This window comes from Taudactylus pleione, unplaced genomic scaffold, assembly GCF_031769625.1.
Source record: "Taudactylus pleione unplaced genomic scaffold, aTauple2 ptg000282l, whole genome shotgun sequence".
In the NCBI taxonomy this organism is placed as follows: Eukaryota; Metazoa; Chordata; class Amphibia; order Anura; family Myobatrachidae; genus Taudactylus; species Taudactylus pleione.
Window position 1 is genome coordinate 13,222,862 of NW_028284684.1, and position 20,230 is coordinate 13,243,091.

At 39.5% G+C, this 20,230-nt stretch overlaps 8 non-coding genes across 8 annotated transcripts; all 8 read left to right on the plus strand.

The window, feature by feature from the left end:
* The first annotated feature begins 1,558 nt into the window (after positions 1-1,558).
* TRNAD-GUC (transfer RNA aspartic acid (anticodon GUC)) lies at positions 1,559-1,630 on the plus strand. Its single transcript has one exon. It is a non-coding gene; the product is annotated as a tRNA-Asp (tRNA).
* Positions 1,631-3,570: 1,940 nt separating this feature from the next.
* TRNAD-GUC (transfer RNA aspartic acid (anticodon GUC)) lies at positions 3,571-3,642 on the plus strand. Its single transcript has one exon. It is a non-coding gene; the product is annotated as a tRNA-Asp (tRNA).
* Positions 3,643-5,080: 1,438 nt separating this feature from the next.
* On the plus strand, positions 5,081-5,152 carry TRNAD-GUC (transfer RNA aspartic acid (anticodon GUC)). The gene has a single exon. It is a non-coding gene; the product is annotated as a tRNA-Asp (tRNA).
* A 1,942-nt stretch (positions 5,153-7,094) lies between these two features.
* TRNAD-GUC (transfer RNA aspartic acid (anticodon GUC)) lies at positions 7,095-7,166 on the plus strand. The gene has a single exon. It is a non-coding gene; the product is annotated as a tRNA-Asp (tRNA).
* A 3,953-nt stretch (positions 7,167-11,119) lies between these two features.
* Positions 11,120-11,191, plus strand: TRNAD-GUC (transfer RNA aspartic acid (anticodon GUC)). Its single transcript has one exon. It is a non-coding gene; the product is annotated as a tRNA-Asp (tRNA).
* A 1,942-nt stretch (positions 11,192-13,133) lies between these two features.
* On the plus strand, positions 13,134-13,205 carry TRNAD-GUC (transfer RNA aspartic acid (anticodon GUC)). The gene has a single exon. It is a non-coding gene; the product is annotated as a tRNA-Asp (tRNA).
* Positions 13,206-15,148: 1,943 nt separating this feature from the next.
* TRNAD-GUC (transfer RNA aspartic acid (anticodon GUC)) lies at positions 15,149-15,220 on the plus strand. Its single transcript has one exon. It is a non-coding gene; the product is annotated as a tRNA-Asp (tRNA).
* Positions 15,221-19,176: 3,956 nt separating this feature from the next.
* TRNAD-GUC (transfer RNA aspartic acid (anticodon GUC)) lies at positions 19,177-19,248 on the plus strand. The gene has a single exon. It is a non-coding gene; the product is annotated as a tRNA-Asp (tRNA).
* The last annotated feature ends 982 nt before the right edge of the window (positions 19,249-20,230 follow it).

Here is a 20,230-nt window from a genome sequence, read left to right on the forward strand (position 1 = left end):
TCAGAATTATTTTGACATTTCTAGCATTGAAAGACCACATTGTTGGGCCCCATTCTCAAGAACAGTATAGGTCAAGTAACTTCTCAAGCAATTTTCTTGTGCTGTCTAAGCCCAACTCCATGAGGTGGGTCCTCAAGACCCAAATTCCATTTTGCAATGGTTAGTAGAATGGATTTTATTTTTTAACAAGCACTTCATTTACATGTCTTTGGCAAGCACCCAAAAATTTTCCTAAGGACTATGGGCATGATTCAGACACACTCGCAAGCGCACAACACTCGTAAGTGGTTCGACGGTCCCCCACTACCCATGCGCCGCCTCCGGCGTGTGCATGCGCAAGATCCGTCCAGCGATGGCTGCTCCATCGAAATGGGTCTAGCTACAAGACGGAGCGGCTGTCAATGTTGATTGATAATTCACCGCGTTTTGTATGCGGGGAGGGGGGGTGGCTGCACAAATGCAGGCATTCCCTTAGGAACGCCTGGTGTTTGTGGGTGGCCCTACTGACATCACTAGTGATGTCAGTAGTGGACTTCCTGTTCTATTAGAGCAGGAAGTTTACTCGGGCTTGTGAGAGCTCAGACCCTTCCACAGGGTCTCCTCGCAAGCCTGATGGTCACGATAATCGCGATGGGCTCCAGGCCACTCGCAAAAGCTGTGGGAGGTCACCCACAGCTTAGCGAGCGGCCTGATGAAAGAAAAAAACAAATACAAAACATAAAAAAACGCCCTTGTTCTGAGCAAGCACTCACTAGCAGCAAGCGGCTCTGAATCAGGCCCTATATCAGCTATAATCTAAAAGATATTGCTTAGAACATGTACAACATGGCAAATCCAGCATTTATTGGACTTTATATTCAGGATTCCCATGTATTAAAATTGTATGGTATAGAATATCCAGAAAATGCATAGATATTTATTGGTGCCTTAAAAGAAGAGTGAATATATACATATATATATTTTTTTTAATTAAGTTGGAAACAGTAGCTGAATAATAGAATAAATTATCAATTTTTATAGCATTCACATAATTTGGGCATAATTTAGCAGAAGAGATTTGGAGTTTAATATTCCTCATGCAGAGCTACCATTGGTCTCTAGCATAATAGTCTTTTAGCCATTCAAGGATTTCTAAGCAAATTCTAATTAGAAAAAAGTTGATAAGGGGTAATGGGTTTTGCTAAATTCATTTGAGCTTTTTAAAGGATCTTGAATTACTAAATATACAATCAAGCATCAGAAATGGTCAACCATAAATCAATTCATAGAAATACCTATAAACACTGGCAAATCAACAGTAAAATCCTAGAACATCTCAGTCCAGGGATTATCGGACATGGGTAGAGTAAGAAAATGATAGCTGGGGCAATTTCTATAAGCATTTGACCTAGCTCATGATGCAGAAGAATCGACATGGATCTGATATATGGTGAAAGAGTACACTAACAAATTGATGTATAAATGATTTTAATCATTTTCATTACCCAAGGAAATTATAACAACTCTTAGTTGAACATCACTTTTCTGGACTGGACCAGAAATCACAACACACAGCCGATCCTCGTTAGTATAGTGGTGAGTATCCCTGCCTGTCACGCGGGAGACCGGGGTTCAATTCCCCGACGGGGAGGCTATAACTTTTATTTCTCCAAAATTCCATTTCAGACACAGTGGAAAAATAATAATACAAATGTTATGGCATGCATAAATAACAACCCAAACTATAATATATTGAGATGTGTACTTAAAGGAAACCCTCATAGATCCATACAAATGGAATAGCAGATAGAGAAAACAAAATGTACCAACTGTAATGATATACTTCTATTACCATTTGTTGGCGTTAGGTGGCTATGGAATAAATCAGAATGGTTTGGTATTTTGGGAAGGTTTATACATACTTACATTTTTATATGTAGAAATAAAATATAGGCAAGGAGGTTGGCATATTGGTGTATGCCACTTTTTGGAATGAAAACTGCACACATTTTCTAGGACATCAAACTACAACATTCAGAATTATTTTGACATTTCTAGCATTGAAAGACCACATTGTTGGGCCCCATTCTCAAGAACAGTATAGGTCAAGTAACTTCTCAAGCAATTTTCTTGTGCTGTCTAAGCCCAACTCCATGAGGTGGGTCCTCAAGACCCAAATTCCATTTTGCAATGGTTAGTAGAATGGATTTGATTTTTTAACAAGCACTTCATTTACATGTCTTTGGCAAGCACCCAAAAATTTTCCTAAGGACTATGGGCATGATTCAGACACACTCGCAAGCGCACAACACTCGTAAGTGGTTCGACGGTCCCCCACTACCCATGCGCCGCCTCCGGCGTGTGCATGCGCAAGATCCGTCCAGCGACGGCTGCTCCATCGAAATGGGTCTAGCTACAAGACGGAGCGGCTGTCAATGTTGATTGATAATTCACCGCGTTTTGTATGCGGGGAGGGGGGTGGCTGCACAAATGCAGGCATTCCCTTAGGAACGCCTGGTGTTTGTGGGTGGCCCTACTGACATCACTAGTGATGTCAGTAGTGGACTTCCTGTTCTATTAGAGCAGGAAGTTTACTCGGGCTTGTGAGAGCTCAGACCCTTCCACAGGGTCTCCTCGCAAGCCTGATGGTCACGATAATCGCGATGGGCTCCAGGCCACTCGCAAAAGCTGTGGGAGGTCACCCACAGCTTAGCGAGCGGCCTGATGAAAGAAAAAAACAAATACAAAACATAAAAAACCGCCCTTGTTCTGAGCAAGCACTCACTAGCAGCAAGCGGCTCTGAATCAGGCCCTATATCAGCTATAATCTAAAAGATATTGCTTAGAACATGTACAACATGGCAAATCCAGCATTTATTGGACTTTATATTCAGGATTCCCATGTATTAAAATTGTATGGTATAGAATATCCAGAAAATGCATAGATATTTATTGGTGCCTTAAAAGAAGAGTGAATATATACATATATATATTTTTTTTAATTAAGTTGGAAACAGTAGCTGAATAATAGAATAAATTATCAATTTTTATAGCATTCACATAATTTGGGCATAATTTAGCAGAAGAGATTTGGAGTTTAATATTCCTCATGCAGAGCTACCATTGGTCTCTAGCATAATAGTCTTTTAGCCATTCAAGGATTTCTAAGCAAATTCTAATTAGAAAAAAGTTGATAAGGGGTAATGGGTTTTGCTAAATTCATTTGAGCTTTTTAAAGGATCTTGAATTACTAAATATACAATCAAGCATCAGAAATGGTCAACCATAAATCAATTCATAGAAATACCTATAAACACTGGCAAATCAACAGTAAAATCCTAGAACATCTCAGTCCAGGGATTATCGGACATGGGTAGAGTAAGAAAATGATAGCTGGGGCAATTTCTATAAGCATTTGACCTAGCTCATGATGCAGAAGAATCGACATGGATCTGATATATGGTGAAAGAGTACACTAACAAATTGATGTATAAATGATTTCAATCATTTTCATTACCCAAGGAAATTATAACAACTCTTAGTTGAACATCACTTTTCTGGACTGGACCAGAAATCACAACACACAGCTGATCCTCGTTAGTATAGTGGTGAGTATCCCCGCCTGTCACGCGGGAGACCGGGGTTCAATTCCCCGACGGGGAGGCTATAACTTTTATTTCTCCAAAATTCCATTTCAGACACAGTGGAAAAATAATAATACAAATGTTATGGCATGCATAAATAACAACCCAAACTATAATATATTGAGATTTGTACTTAAAGGAAACCCTCATAGATCCATACAAATGGAATAGCAGATAGAGAAAACAAAATGTACCAACTGTAATGATATACTTCTATTACCATTTGTTGGCGTTAGGTGGCTATGGAATAAATCAGAATGGTTTGGTATTTTTATATGTAGAAATAAAATATAGGCAAGGAGGTTGGCATATTGGTGTATGCCACTTTTTGGAATGAAAACTGCACACATTTTCTAGGACATCAAACTACAACATTCAGAATTATTTTGACATTTCTAGCATTGAAAGACCACATTGTTGGGCCCCATTCTCAAGAACAGTATAGGTCAAGTAACTTCTCAAGCAATTTTCTTGTGCTGTCTAAGCCCAACTCCATGAGGTGGGTCCTCAAGACCCAAATTCCATTTTGCAATGGTTAGTAGAATGGATTTTATTTTTTAACAAGCACTTCATTTACATGTCTTTGGCAAGCACCCAAAAATTTTCCTAAGGACTATGGGCATGATTCAGACACACTCGCAAGCGCACAACACTCGTAAGTGGTTCGACGGTCCCCCACTACCCATGCGCCGCCTCCGGCGTGTGCATGCGCAAGATCCGTCCAGCGATGGCTGCTCCATCGATTTGGGTCTATATTCAGGATTCCCATGTATTAAAATTGTATGGTATAGAATATCCAGAAAATGCATAGATATTTATTGGTGCCTTAAAAGAAGAGTGAATATATACATATATATATATTTTTTAATTAAGTTGGAAACAGTAGCTGAATAATAGAATAAATTATCAATTTTTATAGCATTCACATAATTTGGGCATAATTTAGCAGAAGAGATTTGGAGTTTAATATTCCTCATGCAGAGCTACCATTGGTCTCTAGCATAATAGTCTTTTAGCCATTCAAGGATTTCTAAGCAAATTCTAATTAGAAAAAAGTTGATAAGGGGTAATGGGTTTTGCTAAATTCATTTGAGCTTTTTAAAGGATCTTGAATTACTAAATATACAATCAAGCATCAGAAATGGTCAACCATAAATCAATTCATAGAAATACCTATAAACACTGGTAAATCAACAGTAAAATCCTAGAACATCTCAGTCCAGGGATTATCGGACATGGGTAGAGTAAGAAAATGATAGCTGGGGCAATTTCTATAAGCATTTGACCTAGCTCATGATGCAGAAGAATCGACATGGATCTGATATATGGTGAAAGAGTATACTAACAAATTGATGTATAAATGATTTCAATCATTTTCATTACCCAAGGAAATTATAACAACTCTTAGTTGAACATCACTTTTCTGGACTGGACCAGAAATCACAGCACACAGCCAATCCTCGTTAGTATAGTGGTGAGTATCCCCGCCTGTCACGCGGGAGACCGGGGTTCAATTCCCCGACGGGGAGGCTATAACTTTTATTTCTCCAATATTCCATTTCAGACACAGTGGAAAAATAATAATACAAATGTTATGGCATGCATAAATAACAACCCAAACTATAATATATTGAGATGTGTACTTAAAGGAAACCCTCATAGATCCATACAAATGGAATAGCAGATAGAGAAAACAAAATGTACCAACTGTAATGATATACTTCTATTACCATTTGTTGGCGTTAGGTGGCTATGGAATAAATCAGAATGGTTTGGTATTTTGGGAAGGTTTATACATACTTACATTTTTATATGTAGAAATAAAATATAGGCAAGGAGGTTGGCATATTGGTGTATGCCACTTTTTGGAATGAAAACTGCACACATTTTCTAGGACATCAAACTACAACATTCAGAATTATTTTGACATTTCTAGCATTGAAAGACCACATTGTTGGGCCCCATTCTCAAGAACAGTATAGGTCAAGTAACTTCTCAAGCAATTTTCTTGTGCTGTCTAAGCCCAACTCCATGAGGTGGGTCCTCAAGACCCAAATTCCATTTTGCAATGGTTAGTAGAATGGATTTTATTTTTTAACAAGCACTTCATTTACATGTCTTTGGCAAGCACCCAAAAATGTTCCTAAGGACTATGGGCATGATTCAGACACACTCGCAAGCGCACAACACTCGTAAGTGGTTCGACGGTCCCCCACTACCCATGCGCCGCCTCCGGCGTGTGCATGCGCAAGATCCGTCCAGCGACGGCTGCTCCATCGATATGGGTCTAGCTACAAGACGGAGCGGCTGTCAATGTTGATTGATAACTCACCGCGTTTTGTATGCGGGGAGGGGGGGGTGGCTGCACAAATGCAGGCATTCCCTTAGGAACGCCTGGTGTTTGTGGGTGGCCCTACTGACATCACTAGTGATGTCAGTAGTGGACTTCCTGTTCTATTAGAGCAGGAAGTTTACTCGGGCTTGTGAGAGCTCAGACCCTTCCACAGGGTCTCCTCGCAAGCCTGATGGTCACGATAATCGCGATGGGCTCCAGGCCACTCGCAAAAGCTGTGGGAGGTCACCCACAGCTTAGCGAGCGGCCTGATGAAAGAAAAAAACAAATACAAAACATAAAAAAATGCCCTTGTTCTGAGCAAGCACTCACTAGCAGCAAGCGGCTCTGAATCAGGCCCTATATCAGCTATAATCTAAAAGATATTGCTTAGAACATGTACAACATGGCAAATCCAGCATTTATTGGACTTTATATTCAGGATTCCCATGTATTAAAATTGTATGGTATAGAATATCCAGAAAATGCATAGATATTTATTGGTGCCTTAAAAGAAGAGTGAATATATACATATATATATATTTTTTAATTAAGTTGGAAACAGTAGCTGAATAATAGAATAAATTATCAATTTTTATAGCATTCACATAATTTGGGCTTAATTTAGCAGAAGAGATTTGGAGTTTAATATTCCTCATGCAGAGCTACCATTGGTCTCTAGCATAATAGTCTTTTAGCCATTCAAGGATTTCTAAGCAAATTCTAATTAGAAAAAAGTTGATAAGGGGTAATGGGTTTTGCTAAATTCATTTGAGCTTTTTAAAGGATCTTGAATTACTAAATATACAATCAAGCATCAGAAATGGTCAACCATAAATCAATTCATAGAAATACCTATAAACACTGGCAAATCAACAGTAAAATCCTAGAACATCTCAGTCCAGGGATTATCGGACATGGGTAGAGTAAGAAAATGATAGCTGGGGCAATTTCTATAAGCATTTGACCTAGCTCATGATGCAGAAGAATCGACATGGATCTGATATATGGTGAAAGAGTACACTAACAAATTGATGTATAAATGATTTCAATCATTTTCATTACCCAAGGAAATTATAACAACTCTTAGTTGAACATCACTTTTCTGGACTGGACCAGAAATCACAGCACACAGCCAATCCTCGTTAGTATAGTGGTGAGTATCCCCGCCTGTCACGCGGGAGACCGGGGTTCAATTCCCCGACAGGGAGGCTATAACTTTTATTTCTCCAATATTCCATTTCAGACACAGTGGAAAAATAATAATACAAATGTTATGGCATGCATAAATAACAACCCAAACTATAATATATTGAGATGTGTACTTAAAGGAAACTCTCATAGATCCATACAAATGGAATAGCAGATAGAGAAAACAAAATGTACCAACTGTAATGATATACTTCTATTACCATTTGTTGGCGTTAGGTGGCTATGGAATAAATCAGAATGGTTTGGTATTTTGGGAAGGTTTATACATACTTACATTTTTATATGTAGAAATAAAATATAGGCAAGGAGGTTGGCATATTGGTGTATGCCACTTTTTGGAATGAAAACTGCACACATTTTCTAGGACATCAAACTACAACATTCAGAATTATTTGACATTTCTAGCATTGAAAGACCACATTGTTGGGCCCCATTCTCAAGAACAGTATAGGTCAAGTAACTTCTCAAGCAATTTTCTTGTGCTGTCTAAGCCCAACTCCATGAGGTGGGTCCTCAAGACCCAAATTCCATTTTGCAATGGTTAGTAGAATGGATTTTATTTTTTAACAAGCACTTCATTTACATGTCTTTGGCAAGCACCCAAAAATTTTCCTAAGGACTATGGCCATGATTCAGACACACTCGCAAGCGCACAACACTCGTAAGTGGTTCGACGGTCCCCCACTACCCATGCGCCGCCTCCGGCGTGTGCATGCGCAAGATCCGTCCAGCGACGGCTGCTCCATCGATATGGGTCTAGCTACAAGACGGAGCGGCTGTCAATGTTGATTGATAACTCACCGCGTTTTGTATGCGGGGAGGGGGGGGTGGCTGCACAAATGCAGGCATTCCCTTAGGAACGCCTGGTGTTTGTGGGTGGCCCTACTGACATCACTAGTGATGTCAGTAGTGGACTTCCTGTTCTATTAGAGCAGGAAGTTTACTCGGGCTTGTGAGAGCTCAGACCCTTCCACAGGGTCTCCTCGCAAGCCTGATGGTCACGATAATCGCGATGGGCTCCAGGCCACTCGCAAATCTGTGGGAGGTCACCCACAGCTTAGCGAGCGGCCTGATGAAAGAAAAAACAAATACAAAACATAAAAAACCGCCCTTGTTCTGAGCAAGCACTCACTAGCAGCAAGCGGCTCTGAATCAGGCCCTATATCAGCTATAATCTAAAAGATATTGCTTAGAACATGTACAACATGGCAAATCCAGCATTTATTGGACTTTATATTCAGGATTCCCATGTATTAAAATTGTATGGTATAGAATATCCAGAAAATGCATAGATATTTATTGGTGCCTTAAAAGAAGAGTGAATATATACATATATATATATTTTTTAATTAAGTTGGAAACAGTAGCTGAATAATAGAATAAATTATCAATTTTTATAGCATTCACATAATTTGGGCTTAATTTAGCAGAAGAGATTTGGAGTTTAATATTCCTCATGCAGAGCTACCATTGGTCTCTAGCATAATAGTCTTTTAGCCATTCAAGGATTTCTAAGCAAATTCTAATTAGAAAAAAGTTGATAAGGGGTAATGGGTTTTGCTAAATTCATTTGAGCTTTTTAAAGGATCTTGAATTACTAAATATACAATCAAGCATCAGAAATGGTCAACCATAAATCAATTCATAGAAATACCTATAAACACTGGCAAATCAACAGTAAAATCCTAGAACATCTCAGTCCAGGGATTATCGGACATGGGTAGAGTAAGAAAATGATAGCTGGGGCAATTTCTATAAGCATTTGACCTAGCTCATGATGCAGAAGAATCGACATGGATCTGATATATGGTGAAAGAGTACACTAACAAATTGATGTATAAATGATTTCAATCATTTTCATTACCCAAGGAAATTATAACAACTCTTAGTTGAACATCACTTTTCTGGACTGGACCAGAAATCACAGCACACAGCCGATCCTCGTTAGTATAGTGGTGAGTATCCCCGCCTGTCACGCGGGAGACCGGGGTTTTATTCCCCGACGGGGAGGCTATAACTTTTATTTCTCCAATATTCCATTTCAGACACAGTGGAAAAATAATAATACAAATGTTATGGCATGCATAAATAACAACCCAAACTATAATATATTGAGATGTGTACTTAAAGGAAACCCTCATAGATCCATACAAATGGAATAGCAGATAGAGAAAACAAAATGTACCAACTGTAATGATATACTTCTATTACCATTTGTTGGCGTTAGGTGGCTATGGAATAAATCAGAATGGTTTGGTATTTTGGGAAGGTTTATACATACTTACATTTTTATATGTAGAAATAAAATATAGGCAAGGAGGTTGGCATATTGGTGTATGCCACTTTTTGGAATGAAAACTGCACAAATTTTCTAGGACATCAAACTACAACATTCAGAATTATTTTGACATTTCTAGCATTGAAAGACCACATTGTTGGGCCCCATTCTCAAGAACAGTATAGGTCAAGTAACTTCTCAAGCAATTTTCTTGTGCTGTCTAAGCCCAACTCCATGAGGTGGGTCCTCAAGACCCAAATTCCATTTTGCAATGGTTAGTAGAATGGATTTTATTTTTTAACAAGCACTTCATTTACATGTCTTTGGCAAGCACCCAAAAATTTTCCTAAGGACTATGGGCATGATTCAGACACACTCGCAAGCGCACAACACTCGTAAGTGGTTCGACGGTCACCCACTACCCATGCGCCGCCTCCGGCGTGTGCATGCGCAAGATCCGTCCAGCGACGGCTGCTCCATCGATATGGGTCTAGCTACAAGACGGAGCGGCTGTCAATGTTGATTGATAACTCACCGCGTTTTGTATGCGGGGAGGGGGTGGTGGCTGCACAAATGCAGGCATTCCCTTAGGAACGCCTGGTGTTTGTGGGTGGCCCTACTGACATCACTAGTGATGTCAGTAGTGGACTTCCTGTTCTATTAGAGCAGGAAGTTTACTCGGGCTTGTGAGAGCTCAGACCCTTCCACAGGGTCTCCTCGCAAGCCTGATGGTCACGATAATCGCGATGGGCTCCAGGCCACTCGCAAAAGCTGTGGGAGGTCACCCACAGCTTAGCGAGCGGCCTGATGAAAGAAAAAAACAAATACAAAACATAAAAAACCGCCCTTGTTCTGAGCAAGCACTCACTAGCAGCAAGCGGCTCTGAATCAGGCCCTATATCAGCTATAATCTAAAAGATATTGCTTAGAACATGTACAACATGGCAAATCCAGCATTTATTGGACTTTATATTCAGGATTCCCATGTATTAAAATTGTATGGTATAGAATATCCAGAAAATGCATAGATATTTATTGGTGCCTTAAAAGAAGAGTGAATATATACATATATATATATTTTTTAATTAAGTTGGAAACAGTAGCTGAATAATAGAATAAATTATCAATTTTTATAGCATTCACATAATTTGGGCATAATTTAGCAGAAGAGATTTGGAGTTTAATATTCCTCATGCAGAGCTACCATTGGTCTCTAGCATAATAGTCTTTTAGCCATTCAAGGATTTCTAAGCAAATTCTAATTAGAAAAAAGTTGATAAGGGGTAATGGGTTTTGCTAAATTCATTTGAGCTTTTTAAAGGATCTTGAATTACTAAATATACAATCAAGCATCAGAAATGGTCAACCATAAATCAATTCATAGAAATACCTATAAACACTGGCAAATCAACAGTAAAATCCTAGAACATCTCAGTCCAGGGATTATCGGACATGGGTAGAGTAAGAAAATGATAGCTGGGGCAATTTCTATAAGCATTTGACCTAGCTCATGATGCAGAAGAATCGACATGGATCTGATATATGGTGAAAGAGTACACTAACAAATTGATGTATAAATGATTTCAATCATTTTCATTACCCAAGGAAATTATAACAACTCTTAGTTGAACATCACTTTTCTGGACTGGACCAGAAATCACAGCACACAGCCAATCCTCGTTAGTATAGTGGTGAGTATCCCCGCCTGTCACGCGGGAGACCGGGGTTCAATTCCCCGACAGGGAGGATATAACTTTTATTTCTCCAATATTCCATTTCAGACACAGTGGAAAAATAATAATACAAATGTTATGGCATGCATAAATAACAACCCAAACTATAATATATTGAGATGTGTACTTAAAGGAAACCCTCATAGATCCATACAAATGGAATAGCAGATAGAGAAAACAAAATGTACCAACTGTAATGATATACTTCTATTACCATTTGTTGGCGTTAGGTGGCTATGGAATAAATCAGAATGGTTTGGTATTTTGGGAAGGTTTATACATACTTACATTTTTATATGTAGAAATAAAATATAGGCAAGGAGGTTGGCATATTGGTGTATGCCACTTTTTGGAATGAAAACTGCACACATTTTCTAGGACATCAAACTACAACATTCAGAATTATTTTGACATTTCTAGCATTGAAAGACCACATTGTTGGGCCCCATTCTCAAGAACAGTATAGGTCAAGTAACTTCTCAAGCAATTTTCTTGTGCTGTCTAAGCCCAACTCCATGAGGTGGGTCCTCAAGACCCAAATTCCATTTTGCAATGGTTAGTAGAATGGATTTTATTTTTTAACAAGCACTTCATTTACATGTCTTTGGCAAGCACCCAAAAATTTTCCTAAGGACTATGGGCATGATTCAGACACACTCGCAAGCGCACAACACTCGTAAGTGGTTCGACGGTCCCCCACTACCCATGCGCCGCCTCCGGCGTGTGCATGCGCAAGATCCGTCCAGCGACGGCTGCTCCATCGATATGGGTCTAGCTACAAGACGGAGCGGCTGTCAATGTTGATTGATAACTCACCGCGTTTTGTATGCGGGGAGGGGGGGGTGGCTGCACAAATGCAGGCATTCCCTTAGGAACGCCTGGTGTTTGTGGGTGGCCCTACTGACATCACTAGTGATGTCAGTAGTGGACTTCCTGTTCTATTAGAGCAGGAAGTTTACTCGGGCTTGTGAGAGCTCAGACCCTTCCACAGGGTCTCCTCGCAAGCCTGATGGTCACGATAATCGCGATGGGCTCCAGGCCACTCGCAAAAGCTGTGGGAGGTCACCCACAGCTTAGCGAGCGGCCTGATGAAAGAAAAAAACAAATACAAAACATAAAAAACCGCCCTTGTTCTGAGCAAGCACTCACTAGCAGCAAGCGGCTCTGAATCAGGCCCTATATCAGCTATAATCTAAAAGATATTGCTTAGAACATGTACAACATGGCAAATCCAGCATTTATTGGACTTTATATTCAGGATTCCCATGTATTAAAATTGTATGGTATAGAATATCCAGAAAATGCATAGATATTTATTGGTGCCTTAAAAGAAGAGTGAATATATACATATATATATATTTTTTAATTAAGTTGGAAACAGTAGCTGAATAATAGAATAAATTATCAATTTTTATAGCATTCACATAATTTGGGCATAATTTAGCAGAAGAGATTTGGAGTTTAATATTCCTCATGCAGAGCTACCATTGGTCTCTAGCATAATAGTCTTTTAGCCATTCAAGGATTTCTAAGCAAATTCTAATTAGAAAAAAGTTGATAAGGGGTAATGGGTTTTGCTAAATTCATTTGAGCTTTTTAAACGATCTTGAATTACTAAATATACAATCAAGCATCAGAAATGGTCAACCATAAATCAATTCATAGAAATACCTATAAACACTGGCAAATCAACAGTAAAATCCTAGAACATCTCAGTCCAGGGATTATCGGACATGGGTAGAGTAAGAAATTGATAGCTGGGGCAATTTCTATAAGCATTTGACCTAGCTCATGATGCAGAAGAATCGACATGGATCTGATATATGGTGAAAGAGTACACTAACAAATTGATGTATAAATGATTTCAATCATTTTCATTACCCAAGAAAATTATAACAACTCTTAGTTGAACATCACTTTTCTGGACTGGACCAGAAATTACAGCACACAGCCGATCCTCGTTAGTATAGCGGTGAGTATCCCCGCCTGTCACGCGGGAGACCGGGGTTCAATTCCCCGACGGGGAGGCTATAACTTTTATTTCTCCAATATTCCATTTCAGACACAGTGGAAAAATAATAATACAAATGTTATGGCATGCATAAATAACAACCCAAACTATAATATATTGAGATGTGTACTTAAAGGAAACCCTCATAGATCCATACAAATGGAATAGCAGATAGAGAAAACAAAATGTACCAACTGTAATGATATACTTCTATTACCATTTGTTGGCGTTAGGTGGCTATGGAATAAATCAGAATGGTTTGGTATTTTGGGAAGGTTTATACATACTTACATTTTTATATGTAGAAATAAAATATAGGCAAGGAGGTTGGCATATTGGTGTATGCCACTTTTTGGTATGAAAACTGCACACATTTTCTAGGACATCAAACTACAACATTCAGAATTATTTTGACATTTCTAGCATTGAAAGACCACATTGTTGGGCCCCATTCTCAAGAACAGTATAGGTCAAGTAACTTCTCAAGCAATTTTCTTGTGCTGTCTAAGCCCAACTCCATGAGGTGGGTCCTCAAGACCCAAATTCCATTTTGCAATGGTTAGTAGAATGGATTTTATTTTTTAACAAGCACTTCATTTACATGTCTTTGGCAAGCACCCAAAAATTTTCCTAAGGACTATGGGCATGATTCAGACACACTCGCAAGCGCACAACACTCGTAAGTGGTTCGACGGTCCCCCACTACCCATGCGCCGCCTCCGGCGTGTGCATGCGCAAGATCCGTCCAGCGACGGCTGCTCCATCGATATGGGTCTAGCTACAAGACGGAGCGGCTGTCAATGTTGATTGATAACTCACCGCGTTTTGTATGCGGGGAGGGGGGGGGTGGCTGCACAAATGCAGGCATTCCCTTAGGAACGCCTGGTGTTTGTGGGTGGCCCTACTGACATCACTAGTGATGTCAGTAGTGGACTTCCTGTTCTATTAGAGCAGGAAGTTTACTCGGGCTTGTGAGAGCTCAGACCCTTCCACAGGGTCTCCTCGCAAGCCTGATGGTCACGATAATCGCGATGGGCTCCAGGCCACTCGCAAAAGCTGTGGGAGGTCACCCACAGCTTAGCGAGCGGCCTGATGAAAGAAAAAAACAAATACAAAACATAAAAAACCGCCCTTGTTCTGAGCAAGCACTCACTAGCAGCAAGCGGCTCTGAATCAGGCCCTATATCAGCTATAATCTAAAAGATATTGCTTAGAACATGTACAACATGGCAAATCCAGCATTTATTGGACTTTATATTCAGGATTCCCATGTATTAAAATTGTATGGTATAGAATATCCAGAAAATGCATAGATATTTATTGGTGCCTTAAAAGAAGAGTGAATATATACATATATATATATTTTTTAATTAAGTTGGAAACAGTAGCTGAATAATAGAATAAATTATCAATTTTTATAGCATTCACATAATTTGGGCATAATTTAGCAGAAGAGATTTGGAGTTTAATATTCCTCATGCAGAGCTACCATTGGTCTCTAGCATAATAGTCTTTTAGCCATTCAAGGATTTCTAAGCAAATTCTAATTAGAAAAAAGTTGATAAGGGGTAATGGGTTTTGCTAAATTCATTTGAGCTTTTTAAAGGATCTTGAATTACTAAATATACAATCAAGCATCAGAAATGGTCAACCATAAATCAATTCATAGAAATACCTATAAACACTGGCAAATCAACAGTAAAATCCTAGAACATCTCAGTCCAGGGATTATCGGACATGGGTAGAGTAAGAAAATGATAGCTGGGGCAATTTCTATAAGCATTTGACCTAGCTCATGATGCAGAAGAATCGACATGGATCTGATATATGGTGAAAGAGTACACTAACAAATTGATGTATAAATGATTTCAATCATTTTCATTACCCAAGGAAATTATAACAACTCTTAGTTGAACATCACTTTTCTGGACTGGACCAGAAATCACAGCACACAGCCAATCCTCGTTAGTATAGTGGTGAGTATCCCCGCCTGTCACGCGGGAGACCGGGGTTCAATTCCCCGACGGGGAGGCTATAATTTTTATTTCTCCAATATTCCATTTCAGACACAGTGGAAAAATAATAATACAAATGTTATGGCATGCATAAATAACAACCCAAACTATAATATATTGAGATGTGTACTTAAAGGAAACCCTCATAGATCCATACAAATGGAATAGCAGATAGAGAAAACAAAATGTACCAACTGTAATGATATACTTCTATTACCATTTGTTGGCGTTAGGTGGCTATGGAATAAATCAGAATGGTTTGGTATTTTGGGAAGGTTTATACATACTTACATTTTTATATGTAGAAATAAAATATAGGCAAGGAGGTTGGCATATTGGTGTATGCCACTTTTTGGAATGAAAACTGCACACATTTTCTAGGACATCAAACTACAACATTCAGAATTATTTTGACATTTCTAGCATTGAAAGACCACATTGTTGGGCCCCATTCTCAAGAACAGTATAGGTCAAGTAACTTCTCAAGCAATTTTCTTGTGCTGTCTAAGCCCAACTCCATGAGGTGGGTCCTCAAGACCCAAATTCCATTTTGCAATGGTTAGTAGAATGGATTTTATTTTTTAACAAGCACTTCATTTACATGTCTTTGGCAAGCACCCAAAAATTTTCCTAAGGACTATGGGCATGATTCAGACACACTCGCAAGCGCACAACACTCGTAAGTGGTTCGACGGTCCCCCACTACCCATGCGCCGCCTCCGGCGTGTGCATGCGCAAGATCCGTCCAGCGACGGCTGCTCCATCGATATGGGTCTAGCTACAAGACGGAGCGGCTGTCAATGTTGATTGATAACTCACCGCGTTTTGTATGCGGGGAGGGGGGGGTGGCTGCACAAATGCAGGCATTCCCTTAGGAACGCCTGGTGTTTGTGGGTGGCCCTACTGACATCACTAGTGATGTCAGTAGTGGACTTCCTGTTCTATTAGAGCAGGAAGTTTACTCGGGCTTGTGAGAGCTCAGACCCTTCCACAGGGTCTCCTCGCAAGCCTGATGGTCACGATAATCGCGATGGGCTCCAGGCCACTCGCAAAAACTGTGGGAGGTCACCCACAGCTTAGCGAGCGGCCTGATCAAAGAAAAAAACAAATACAAAACATAAAAAACCGCCCTTGTTCTGAGCAAGCACTCACTAGCAGCAAGCGGCTCTGAATCAGGCCCTATATCAGCTATAATCTAAAAGATATTGCTTAGAACATGTACAACATGGCAAATCCAGCATTTATTGGACTTTATATTCAGGATTCCCATGTATTAAAATTGTATGGTATAGAATATCCAGAAAATGCATAGATATTTATTGGTGCCTTAAAAGAAGAGTGAATATATACATATATATATATTTTTTAATTAAGTTGGAAACAGTAGCTGAATAATAGAATAAATTATCAATTTTTATAGCATTCACATAATTTGGGCATAATTTAGCAGAAGAGATTTGGAGTTTAATATTCCTCATGCAGAGCTACCATTGGTCTCTAGCATAATAGTCTTTTAGCCATTCAAGGATTTCTAAGCAAATTCTAATTAGAAAAAAGTTGATAAGGGGTAATGGGTTTTGCTAAATTCATTTGAGCTTTTTAAAGGATCTTGAATTACTAAATATACAATCAAGCATCAGAAATGGTCAACCATAAATCAATTCATAGAAATACCTATAAACACTGGCAAATCAACAGTAAAATCCTAGAACATCTCAGTCCAGGGATTATCGGACATGGGTAGAGTAAGAAAATGATAGCTGGGGCAATTTCTATAAGCATTTGACCTAGCTCATGATGCAGAAGAATCGACATGGATCTGATATATGGTGAAAGAGTACACTAACAAATTGATGTATAAATGATTTCAATCATTTTCATTACCCAAGGAAATTATAACAACTCTTAGTTGAACATCACTTTTCTGGACTGGACCAGAAATCACAGCACACAGCCAATCCTCGTTAGTATAGTGGTGAGTATCCCCGCCTGTCACGCGGGAGACTGGGGTTCAATTCCCCGACAGGGAGGCTATAACTTTTATTTCTCCAATATTCCATTTCAGACACAGTGGAAAAATAATAATACAAATGTTATGGCATGCATAAATAACAACCCAAACTATAATATATTGAGATGTGTACTTAAAGGAAACCCTCATAGATCCATACAAATGGAATAGCAGATAGAGAAAACAAAATGTACCAACTGTAATGATATACTTCTATTACCATTTGTTGGCGTTAGGTGGCTATGGAATAAATCAGAATGGTTTGGTATTTTGGGAAGGTTTATACATACTTACATTTTTATATGTAGAAATAAAATATAGGCAAGGAGGTTGGCATATTGGTGTATGCCACTTTTTGGAATGAAAACTGCACACATTTTCTAGGACATCAAACTACAACATTCAGAATTATTTTGACATTTCTAGCATTGAAAGACCACATTGTTGGGCCCCATTCTCAAGAACATTATAGGTCAAGTAACTTCTCAAGCAATTTTCTTGTGCTGTCTAAGCCCAACTCCATGAGGTGGGTCCTCAAGACCCAAATTCCATTTTGCAATGGTTAGTAGAATGGATTTTATTTTTTAACAAGCACTTCATTTACATGTCTTTGGCAAGCACCCAAAAATTTTCCTAAGGACTATGGGCATGATTCAGACACACTCGCAAGCGCACAACACTCGTAAGTGGTTCGACGGTCCCCCACTACCCATGCGCCACCTCCGGCGTGTGCATGCGCAAGATCCGTCCAGCGACGGCTGCTCCATCGATATGGGTCTAGCTACAAGACGGAGCGGCTGTCAATGTTGATTGATAACTCACCGCATTTTGTATGCGGGGAGGGGGGGGTGGCTGCACAAATGCAGGCATTCCCTTAGGAACGCCTGGTGTTTGTGGGTGGCCCTACTGACATCACTAGTGATGTCAGTAGTGGACTTCCTGTTCTATTAGAGCAGGAAGTTTACTCGGGCTTGTGAGAGCTCAGACCCTTCCACAGGGTCTCCTCACAAGCCTGATGGTCACGATAATCGCGATGGGCTCCAGGCCACTCGCAAAAGCTGTGGGAGGTCACCCACAGCTTAGCGAGCGGCCTGATGAAAGAAAAAAACAAATACAAAACATAAAAAACCGCCCTTGTTCTGAGCAAGCACTCACTAGCAGCAAGCGGCTCTGAATCAGGCCCTATATCAGCTATAATCTAAAAGATATTGCTTAGAACATGTACAACATGGCAAATCCAGCATTTATTGGACTTTATATTCAGGATTCCCATGTATTAAAATTGTATGGTATAGAATATCCAGAAAATGCATAGATATTTATTGGTGCCTTAAAAGAAGAGTGAATATATACATATATATATATTTTTTAATTAAGTTGGAAACAGTAGCTGAATAATAGAATAAATTATCAATTTTTATAGCATTCACATAATTTGGGCATAATTTAGCAGAAGAGATTTGGAGTTTAATATTCCTCATGCAGAGCTACCATTGGTCTCTAGCATAATAGTCTTTTAGCCATTCAAGGATTTCTAAGCAAATTCTAATTAGAAAAAAGTTGATAAGGGGTAATGGGTTTTGCTAAATTCATTTGAGCTTTTTAAAGGATCTTGAATTACTAAATATACAATCAAGCATCAGAAATGGTCAACCATAAATCAATTCATAGAAATACCTATAAACACTGGCAAATCAACAGTAAAATCCTAGAACATCTCAGTCCAGGGATTATCGGACATGGGTAGAGTAAGAAATTGATAGCTGGGGCAATTTCTATAAGCATTTGACCTAGCTCATGATGCAGAAGAATCGACATGGATCTGATATATGGTGAAAGAGTACACTAACAAATTGATGTATAAATGATTTCAATCATTTTCATTACCCAAGGAAATTATAACAACTCTTAGTTGAACATCACTTTTCTGGACTGGAGCAGAAATCACAGCACACAGCCGATCCTCGTTAGTATAGCGGTGAGTATCCCCGCCTGTCACGCGGGAGACCGGGGTTCAATTCCCCGACGGGGAGGCTATAACTTTTATTTCTCCAATATTCCATTTCAGACACAGTGGAAAAATAATAATACAAATGTTATGGCATGCATAAATAACAACCCAAACTATAATATATTGAGATGTGTACTTAAAGGAAACCCTCATAGATCCATACAAATGGAATAGCAGATAGAGAAAACAAAATGTACCAACTGTAATGATATACTTCTATTACCATTTGTTGGCGTTAGGTGGCTATGGAATAAATCAGAATGGTTTGGTATTTTGGGAAGGTTTATACATACTTACATTTTTATATGTAGAAATAAAATATAGGCAAGGAGGTTGGCATATTGGTGTATGCCACTTTTTGGTATGAAAACTGCACACATTTTCTAGGACATCAAACTACAACATTCAGAATTATTTTGACATTTCTAGCATTGAAAGACCACATTGTTGGGCCCCATTCTCAAGAACAGTATAGGTCAAGTAACTTCTCAAGCAATTTTCTTGTGCTGTCTAAGCCCAACTCCATGAGGTGGGTCCTCAAGACCCAAATTCCATTTTGCAATGGTTAGTAGAATGGATTTTATTTTTTAACAAGCACTTCATTTACATGTCTTTGGCAAGCACCCAAAAATTTTCCTCAGGACTATGGGCATGATTCAGACACACTCGCAAGCGCACAACACTCGTAAGTGGTTCGACGGTCCCCCACTACCCATGCGCCGCCTCCGGCATGTGCATGCGCAAGATCCGTCCAGCGACGACTGCTCCATCGATATGGGTCTAGCAACAAGACGGAGCGGCTGTCAATGTTGATTGATAACTCACCGCGTTTTGTATGCGGGGAGGGGGGGGTGGCTGCACAAATGCAGGCATTCCCTTAGGAACGCCTGGTGTTTGTGGGTGGCCCTACTGACATCACTAGTGATGTCAGTAGTGGACTTCCTGTTCTATTAGAGCAGGAAGTTTACTCGGGCTTGTGAGAGCTCAGACCCTTCCACAGGGTC